Here is a 9,027-nt window from a genome sequence, read left to right as displayed (position 1 = left end):
GGAGCTCGTAGAAGTGGCACGGCAAGTGGAGGAGGAGGAGCACAGCGCGAGCTCGCAGAACTTCGGGAGCTCATAGATCTAGTGAGAGAGAGAGGGATAGAGAGGGAGAGAGGAGGGGATCAATTAGACTTGTGGTGAGGAAGATATAAGGATGCGGACATGAGGATTGAGCGTCTGATATGGACGTGAGAGCAAACAGATAAGGCTGGATGTGAGGACTGAGCTGACGAGCCAAAATTGTATTGGAGGTGAATTTTGGGTCCGGACACATTAATGCCGGTTGGGGGCTCGACCCGACACTGATGCGTACTATCAGTGCCGGTTCGTGGCTAGAACTGACACTAAAGTATCAATACCGGTTCCAGCTACGAACCGGTACTGATAGTCCTTTTCAGTATCGGTTCTTAGTGACTAACTCATTTTTCACGTGTGGGAGATTAAGAATTGTCACTTATACATCTTTAATCATGATTTTTACACAACCAATATTGATAGGGCGCTACTTATGATCTGTTCTGTAGTAATGTAGCCTACATGTATGTTTCGACATGTACACAGAGCACCTTTTCTCCGCTCCGTAGGAAAATGAAACCCACATTCCAGTTATGATACATTGATAATTTATCTTAGTACAACACACCAATACTAAGGTGCTCTTATTCAATAATCTCTCAAAATAACTTAAGTACATTGTCAATAAAAAATGTAAGAAATACCTATAAATAGGAGCGCACATATACACAACTACAGAACCTCTTATCACTATCGCTTCAAAAACTATTTTACTTTCAGTTTTTAAATCATAGATTATCACTGTTGGTTCAAAACCGTAATAATAATAAGCATTGTTATCTATTCATGATACAAACTGACTATGATAACTCAACTATTACTGTTGATTAATATAATAAACAAATAGTGATAATTGAGTTCTACCCGCCCCCTTCCAATCTGACTATTGCCCACAACAACACACATCACATATTCAGAAAATAGCACATATGCAAAATCATATATACATACATAATTCATCACAGATCTTTCTAGCTCAACACATTTCATTCACAACAGTTTTACATCAAGTTTGAAATAAAAATCTAAAAGAACGATAAACAATTCAATCTCTCTTGCTACCCAAATTTATCGAACTTGGCAAGTGACAATAGTAAATCTAAATGAATGGTGAAAACACATGCATCTTAAAATAAATATGTTTTCTGCCACTCAGTTAGATCATCTTATTGCCATAATCTTGTATGAGGATGACAGTGAGGTTGGCGATAGGAAAAAGCGGGCCTGAGGGGAGTGAGATGGGGAGCCGGTTGGCTCAGCGTGGCCTTGGTGGCCGATGGGGATGGTGGGGAGGTTGGCAATGGGAGAAGATGGGCTGAAGGGGAGTAAGATAGGGAGATAGGGAGCGGGTCGACATGGCATGACCTCAGTGGGCGATAGGGATAAAGAGACGGGGTCGGCGGTAGAAGACGGACACAAGGGGTAGCGACGTTTGAAGTAACAACGGTGACTATTGCACCACTTCAACCGCCATTACATGTCACGATAGATATTTAGGGAGGAGTGAAAAGGGGTACGGATGACTCGTTCTATTTTTTCTGCATCCAAGGCATATATGGAAAAAACATAGCTAGCATAACTGTTTTGTCGAGTGCATAGTTCACCGTTAGCCCAAATAGGTGCAAGTCCATTTTACTCCCCTCGATTTTAACCCGAGTTTGTTCTTGAGGAAAAAAAAACCTGATCCAAGTTTTTAAAATATACTCCCAAGTTTCAGATTTTGACGGGACAAGTGACCAGCTTTGGAATTGAGTGATATTTCTGTATAAAGCAAGAGTCGAGGGGGGCAGAATGGACTTGTTCCAATCTTGAATACGAAGTATATATACATCTTAAAGGCGATATAGAAAGCAGGGACATAGTAGCTATCTGCTGCTCACACGGTGACACGAACTGATCTGTATCGAACACATTATTATGTCTTCGCATAAACAAATCACCGCTTGTTTTGAGTACATCCTACTACAAACTCTACTACATTGTTCATATCCATATCATATATAACATGCAAACCTCGCCTCTCTTTCATTGTCCTCAAGGTAAATGTAGACAACGACGACACAGTTGACAGTAGTACACTACACAAGGACACGATACCACGCACCGGATAATGCAAACCCTGATTAAGATGCGGCCGTACCTTGCCCTCCGACCACGGACGCGAGCAGCCCATGCATCCTGCCGGCGCTCCCTCCGGAGTGCCGCACCCGGAAGCACAGTGTCGACGTCGGCTACGACGCCACACCACCGTCGTCTTCGTCGTCACCCCTCGACGTCGACGAGAACGACGACCGCGGGCTCGCCAACAGCCTTTTCCTCCGGCTGCACTGCACCCCCTCCTTGGTCGGTGCCCCAGACGGGGTCACGGGGACCCGGACGGCATAGTGTGGCTCCTTCGCAGCTTGGGGAGGATGCTGTGGACTAAGCTGGCCGGCTTGGAGCAGGAGAACAGCTTCTTAGAGGGCTGGGACTTGGTGAACTTGGTCTTGGCGGCCATGTTGTTGTAGTAGGACGGCGGCGGCCTGAGCGGCGGGAGGGTGGTGTCAGAGATGGCATTCTTGGGCGTGCCCGGCGCCGACTCCCACATGAAGGGCACAGAGCCGGCCGAGGCGACGCCGTAGTAGACGCGGAATGAGGGGTTCGAGAGGGAGGCGTCCGTGGAGAGAAGGCGGCTGGCCATGGTGGTCGCTCGCTCCTCCTGCATGGCGGCCCGTGTTGAAACGAGTCACTCTAGCTCTCGCCGGACGGAGGTAGAAGAAGATGAACAGTAGACACTTGGTTATGGCGCCGAACGCCCCGGCCGCCGAACGGCCTGTATGTTGGCTTCTATTCAACTCGAAGGACTCGGACAAACTGACACACAAGGATTACATGGCCTCTTATAGCCTCTCGGCGACGCAACGCCCACGCAACGCACTCCGTCGAGCTTCACGCGCACGTACGCGCTCTCCTGGCGACCCGGCCGTCTTCACGCTTCGAGCCACGAACTCCTCCATGAGACTCGGTCTCCAGAGCTAATCTCGAACCACGTCACGCTCCTCCGCTTCTGTCGCCAACGGCCTCCGACTCGACCATCCCTGCTGCCGCCCAGCAAACTCGCCAGGCCATGACGCACACCATGACCGAACACGACGTGGTTTATTTTCCTAACATTCTCCCCCTAAACCACGACGTCGCCGCGCGGCCTGCCCTACAGGAGCGTCGGCTCGTCGTCGGCGTCGGCGAGCAGCGCCTCCTCCTTTCGCGGCTTCGTGCACTCCCTCGAGAAGTGGCCGCGGATGCCACAGTTGAAGCACTTGCCCTTTCCGGAGCTGCGTCGACGCCTGCTCGCACCCGATGCGACGTTGCGCCCCCCGTCGTCGTCGTCGCTGCCTTCCTGGTCGCCGCTACGGCCTCCACTCTTCTCGCCGCTGTAGTGCTTGCCGCTGCCTTCGCTCGAGCGCTCCTTGCTACGGCGTTGACGCCGACGCGCCTCCCACTGCTCCTCCGTGAGCAGCAGACGCCCGACGCCATCCGCGTCCGCCTCGACGCCACCGCAGCGCTCCTCTGCCACGCGCAGCCTACCGACGAGCTCCTCCAACGACATGGTCTTCAAGTCGGCGAACATCTCGATGGAGCACGCGATCTGGTTGTACCTCGCCGGCACGACGCACAGCATCTTCTTCACGACGCGTTCCTCCTCCATCGTCTCCCCCAGCCCGCGCAGCTCCGCGGCGAGAGAGTCAAGACGCATGGCGAAGTCGTCGATCGCCTCGCCATCCTTGAACGCCGCGTTCTCGAATTGCTTGAGGAGATGTTGCGCCTTGGCTTCCTGCACACGCGTGTCTCCCATCCGCAGCGACTTGACCGCCGCCCAAGCCTCCTTGGCGGTCTTCTTCGCGGCGAGCCCAGACTTCATCTCCAGCGGCACCCCGCGCAGGATGACGGCCAGCGCCCGTCGATCCTTGCCGCGCTCGGCTTTGCCAGCCTCCACAGCATCCCAGAGCTCCATGCCCTCCAGGTTGACCTGCATCTCGAGCGCCCACTCGTGGTAGTTTGTCTTCATCAGCTTCGGGATCTCTGCCGTGCCGCCGATGACGCGCTCCACCACGACCGTACATGGTGCGCCATCGCCAGGGTTGCCAGAGCTCGAGTCGCCGACCTTCTTCGGCGTCGTCATCTTCAGCTCCCTCTCCTCTCCCTAACCTAGGCTCTGATGCCACTTGTTGAAACGAGTCACTCTAGCTCTCGCCGGACGGAGGTAGAAGAAGATGAACAGTAGACACTTGGTTATGGCGCCGAACGCCCCGGCCGCCGAACGGCCTGTATGTTGGCTTCTATTCAACTCGAAGGACTCGGACAAACTGACACACAAGGATTACATGGCCTCTTATAGCCTCTCGGCGACGCAACGCCCACGCAACGCACTCCGTCGAGCTTCACGCGCACGTACGCGCTCTCCTGGCGACCCGGCCGTCTTCACGCTTCGAGCCACGAACTCCTCCATGAGACTCGGTCTCCAGAGCTAATCTCGAACCACGTCACGCTCCTCCGCTTCTGTCGCCAACGGCCTCCGACTCGACCATCCCTGCTGCCGCCCAGCAAACTCGCCAGACCATGACGCACACCATGACCGAACACGACGTGGTTTATTTTCCTAACAGCCCGGAGCGTCTTCTGGCTCGAGCTCTTGGGGAGCATCCTCGTCGTGTCTTCCTTGTCCAGCATTGTTTTTTTGTCTCTTCTTGAGAGATCGAGTTTGACAGAGATAGAGAGGGAGAGAGAGGGTCCTAGGAATCCTAGCTTGTAGCGATGCGAGAGAAAGAGGGATGTCAGTTGCTAATGGCTAGCTAGGAGAGATGTACCGGATACAGGGATTGGCTATGTGTAGCATTGTGGGGTTTGGGAATATGAGAGAGAGAGATAGAGAGAGATAGAGGGGGGGGGGGGGAGGGTAGTGATGAGGGATCTGGGGCAGGGAGGCAGGCAATGTGGTCCTGAGCAAAGAGCACATGAAGCCATTAAGCTTGTCTGACTTAAGGGTTTAAGTAATTAAATATTCAAATCACTACTACAAAAATTATTTCTAGAGACGGGTGATAACTCGTTTTTACAAGCGTTTAGCGTACCCGTTTGTGATCAAAGGCCTGTAAAAATGAACGATTTCTACAGACGTAAAAAAGACCACATGTGGAAATCTATTTTCACAGACGGTTCACTTAAGAAACTGCCTGTGAAAAATTTATTTCTACAGGCGGTTCCTTAAACGAACCATCTGTGATAAGTGTTCTCCGAATCGATATTTTTTGACCGAAAAAAGGAATTTTTTTGACCGACAAGTCACGCGTTTTTTCGCGCGAAATACACACGCTACACGGTTTTTGGCCCTCGAACTCGAAACCTCTCAACTCGCACGAACCTTCCCTACCATCCCACCACAGAACTACTACTGACCTTATTAGCATATGTAATTCTTTTGATATCTTATATCTGAAAATTCAAATGATTATTTGGGTATCTAAATGACTTCAAATGAAAACAAATTCAACTACAAAGTTGTATATCTCGTCGAGGGCTACAATTTTCATATAAAGTTTGTTCTCATCCGATTTCGTATGAAAAAGTTATGAATTTTTTAGATAAACTGTCACCTATTTTCACAGGCGGTTCACCTAATTAACTGTCTGCAGAAATGAACATCAATTATTATAGGCGGTTCACATAAGGAACCGCCTGTAGAGGTGGGTGACAGATTATCTTAAAATATTCATAATTTTTTTATATAAAATCGGATGAGAACAAACTCTATATGAAAATTGTAGATCTCGACGAGATCTAAAATTTTGTAGTTGATTTTTTTTTTCATTTGAAGTCATTTAGATGTTCAAATAATCGTTTGAAACTTAAAACGATTATTTAGATCTCTAAATGACTTCAAATAAAAAAATGTCAACTATAAGGTTGTAGATCTCGTCGCAGGCTACAATTTTCATATAAAGTTTTCTCATCCGACTTGATATAAAAAAGTTATTAATTTTTTTAATGGATGATTATTTCTACAGACGGTTCTCACAGGCGGTTCACATAAGGAACCGTCTGTGAAAATTTATTTCCACAAGCGGTTCGTAACCGCAAGAGACCCTCGCCAACTGTTTAGACGGTTTTTCAAATGAACCGTCTGTAAAAAGATATCTTAGGTATCTTAAAAATAGTTTTTTATAGTGAATTTCACGTAAACATATAATGCATGGAGAGGATGGATCATGACATTACCAATTTGTTTATCAGAAAAATTATCGGGTCCATGTATTCATACTACGGCACATAGTGTCGTCTCATACGGCTAAAAAACATCGTCTTATCTTGTAAGGTTTTGTCGGACTCCACATTTGGATCTTCCACCTCATACGTCCCTGGAATAGTATCTATGGTATGCACATTTTCCAATAGAAATGGATATCACAAGTATACATTGATTATAATATAATAATTAGGATACAATACAGAGTTCGTTACAACAAAGATATATAGGTATAATAATATAAAGCTCACAAAACACAGTGGAATGACCCAAGCTCTCCAGGCGGCTTGAGTGCGGACGAAACCCTACTCTCTTACTAGTCTTCTCCACCCTCGATAAAGTTGGCTTCTGGGTCCTCATCAAAATCCAAAAATAGCAAGAGTGCGAATATAAGGTACTCGGCAAGTCATATCACAAAGGGAATAAGTAGGTACATAATAGTAGAACAAGGATAAGTCCATAGTCTTCAGGTTTTGCCCAAAAACTAGTTTTTGATGCAGGGTTCGGTTTTGCAAGACTTTGTAGAACATTTGAGAAAATAGAATTGAGTTTAAGATTGTTGGGTTAGTGGCCCTAGGGAAGATGCAATTCATCCATCAGTTTCCAAATTTATAGTCGGTGGACATCTTGTCATCGCCAACTTAAGGCACATAGCCTGCACTTTCCAAAACACAGGCACACTGCTCACTCACACATTAAGGAGTACTCACATCTTTAAGGTAATCATTACGGACATGGTTATTCAAGTAAATTTACACTTTGCAAAGGTTAGACTGAACCTTCCAGCATCATGGTTAGATCTGGCATAATGAGATGCATAGACCCACACCATCATCGTGGTTAGAATTGGCATAACAAGATGCAACAACCTCCCAACATAGCCACGATATCCACTAATGAGGTACTAAGGTAACAGGGGCCTTAGCATAAAACAAGAGGAAGACAATTTAGCAATCCCATGGCTCAAACATGACCTAGCATAATTCAATGAAAGGACCTCGAGCTAAATTAAAGGAGTTGGGTCACGTCCTTCCCATACAGGGCATGCAATCACATGATGATCACTAAGTGAGATGTAAAAATGAACTAGTCATTACCTAAACGAGGGTAATTTCTCCCAGCAAAAACACACTACAGGTGAACCTTGCTCCTAAGGTAGTTCCCACCTCTTTGTGGCACCTTACTCAAAACATCAAAGAAATATTTGGGTTTTTCATTAACACCCTTCTTATCCTACAAACACATCAAACACACAACATTTCACACTTTTCAAAAATACATGATTAATAGGTTATTATTATTATCCCTTTGTTTAATCAGAGCAATCTTAAGCATGCTAATAATTAAGAAATTATCCAAACAATCAATATAGTTGATATTAGGGACATTCCAGGGTATTTAACTGAATAAAGGTAAATAATAATAAGGCATGACTTAAACATGCTAGGTCATAACTATTTTAATATTTTAAATTTCATATAACAATTTAAGCGTACATATTACTATAGTTTAAAACAATGGCTTTACTGGTTATGTTTTCAAATAATAGGCGCACCATGACCAATAGTGTAGGACTTGCATTCATTGTTCCTCGTCCGCTTCCTCTTCACACTCTAGGTCCTCCTCGAACGCTCCTTCGTCTAACAATCTCAAATGAATGCAAATAAGAACTCAATCAATAATCTAACAAACTTTAAGCAAAGGAACTACTGCTACGGTGGCTGGACCTAGACATTCTAAAGGAAAAGGTTATACTACTAACTACAGTTATATGAGGACTAAGTGGCAAGTATATGCTATTCAGTAGTTTACTCTTAGGCCTAGGGGTGCATGTGTGACATATTCCCTAGTTCAAAATTATCTAACATTTTTACCAAATAACAAATACTAATTATTAATTACTCTAATGAAGTTGTTATTTATCCTAATGGGAAAATACTTCTAATTATTATCTACACAATTTAAACTAGTCTAGTTTTGGTACAAAGATTTCCTCTATAGCCTAAAACATGGCTATCTAAATTTATCTACATCTAAAACTACTCTCAAACTAGCAGAAGAGCTAATTCTAGGTTTTTGGCAACACAAAAAGTAAGTAAATAAATTATAATAAAAACTAATTAAAACAAAGAATTATGAAATTTACATGGTTGGATATATCTCAAATTTAGATGAATTATGGTGTAATAATCATTGAAAAAGGAGTTAGAATGGAGAAGAAACGAGCTTAGGAAGATTTGTCGCGATGTTAATTCGGGAAATAGAAAAGGGGAATAATCCTGAAATATTCTAGGGGTTCGTCTTGGCTCGGTTTGGCTCAAAAGATGGCTCCAGCTAGTTTTTTTTCCTCGGCTTGATGGTTCAATGGCTTAGCTAATTTAAGCAGGGCCCACAGATCAACGTGTAGAGAGGATAAGGCGGCTGGCTCGGTTTTGTGTGACTCAGAACATATCGAGGGAGAGGGAGACATGATAGAGAGGAGGGAAGTGGCAGCGGCAGTCGACGGTGATGGTGGGGCGACGAACTCCGGTGTCATGGATTTGGATCTGGTGGAGGCATTTGGCAGTGCATGAGCAGGGCAACACGATTCACAAGGTGAAAGCATGGAGTGTGAGGCAGGTGGTGTGCAGGACCAGTGGTGATGACGGAGAATGGCGGTGTGGCAGTGTGTTGTG

The 9,027-nt window shown here is 45.9% G+C and overlaps 1 pseudogene; it reads right to left on the bottom strand.

Moving 5' to 3' along the window:
• Positions 1-2,195: 2,195 nt before the first annotated feature.
• LOC133928024 (uncharacterized) lies at positions 2,196-4,779 on the bottom strand (annotated as a pseudogene).
• Positions 4,780-9,027: the final 4,248 nt, after the last annotated feature.

The sequence above is a fragment of the Phragmites australis genome, chromosome 9 (genome assembly GCF_958298935.1).
Source record: "Phragmites australis chromosome 9, lpPhrAust1.1, whole genome shotgun sequence".
Classification (NCBI taxonomy): Eukaryota; Viridiplantae; Streptophyta; class Magnoliopsida; order Poales; family Poaceae; genus Phragmites; species Phragmites australis.
This window is presented reverse-complemented; position numbering and strand designations above follow the sequence as displayed.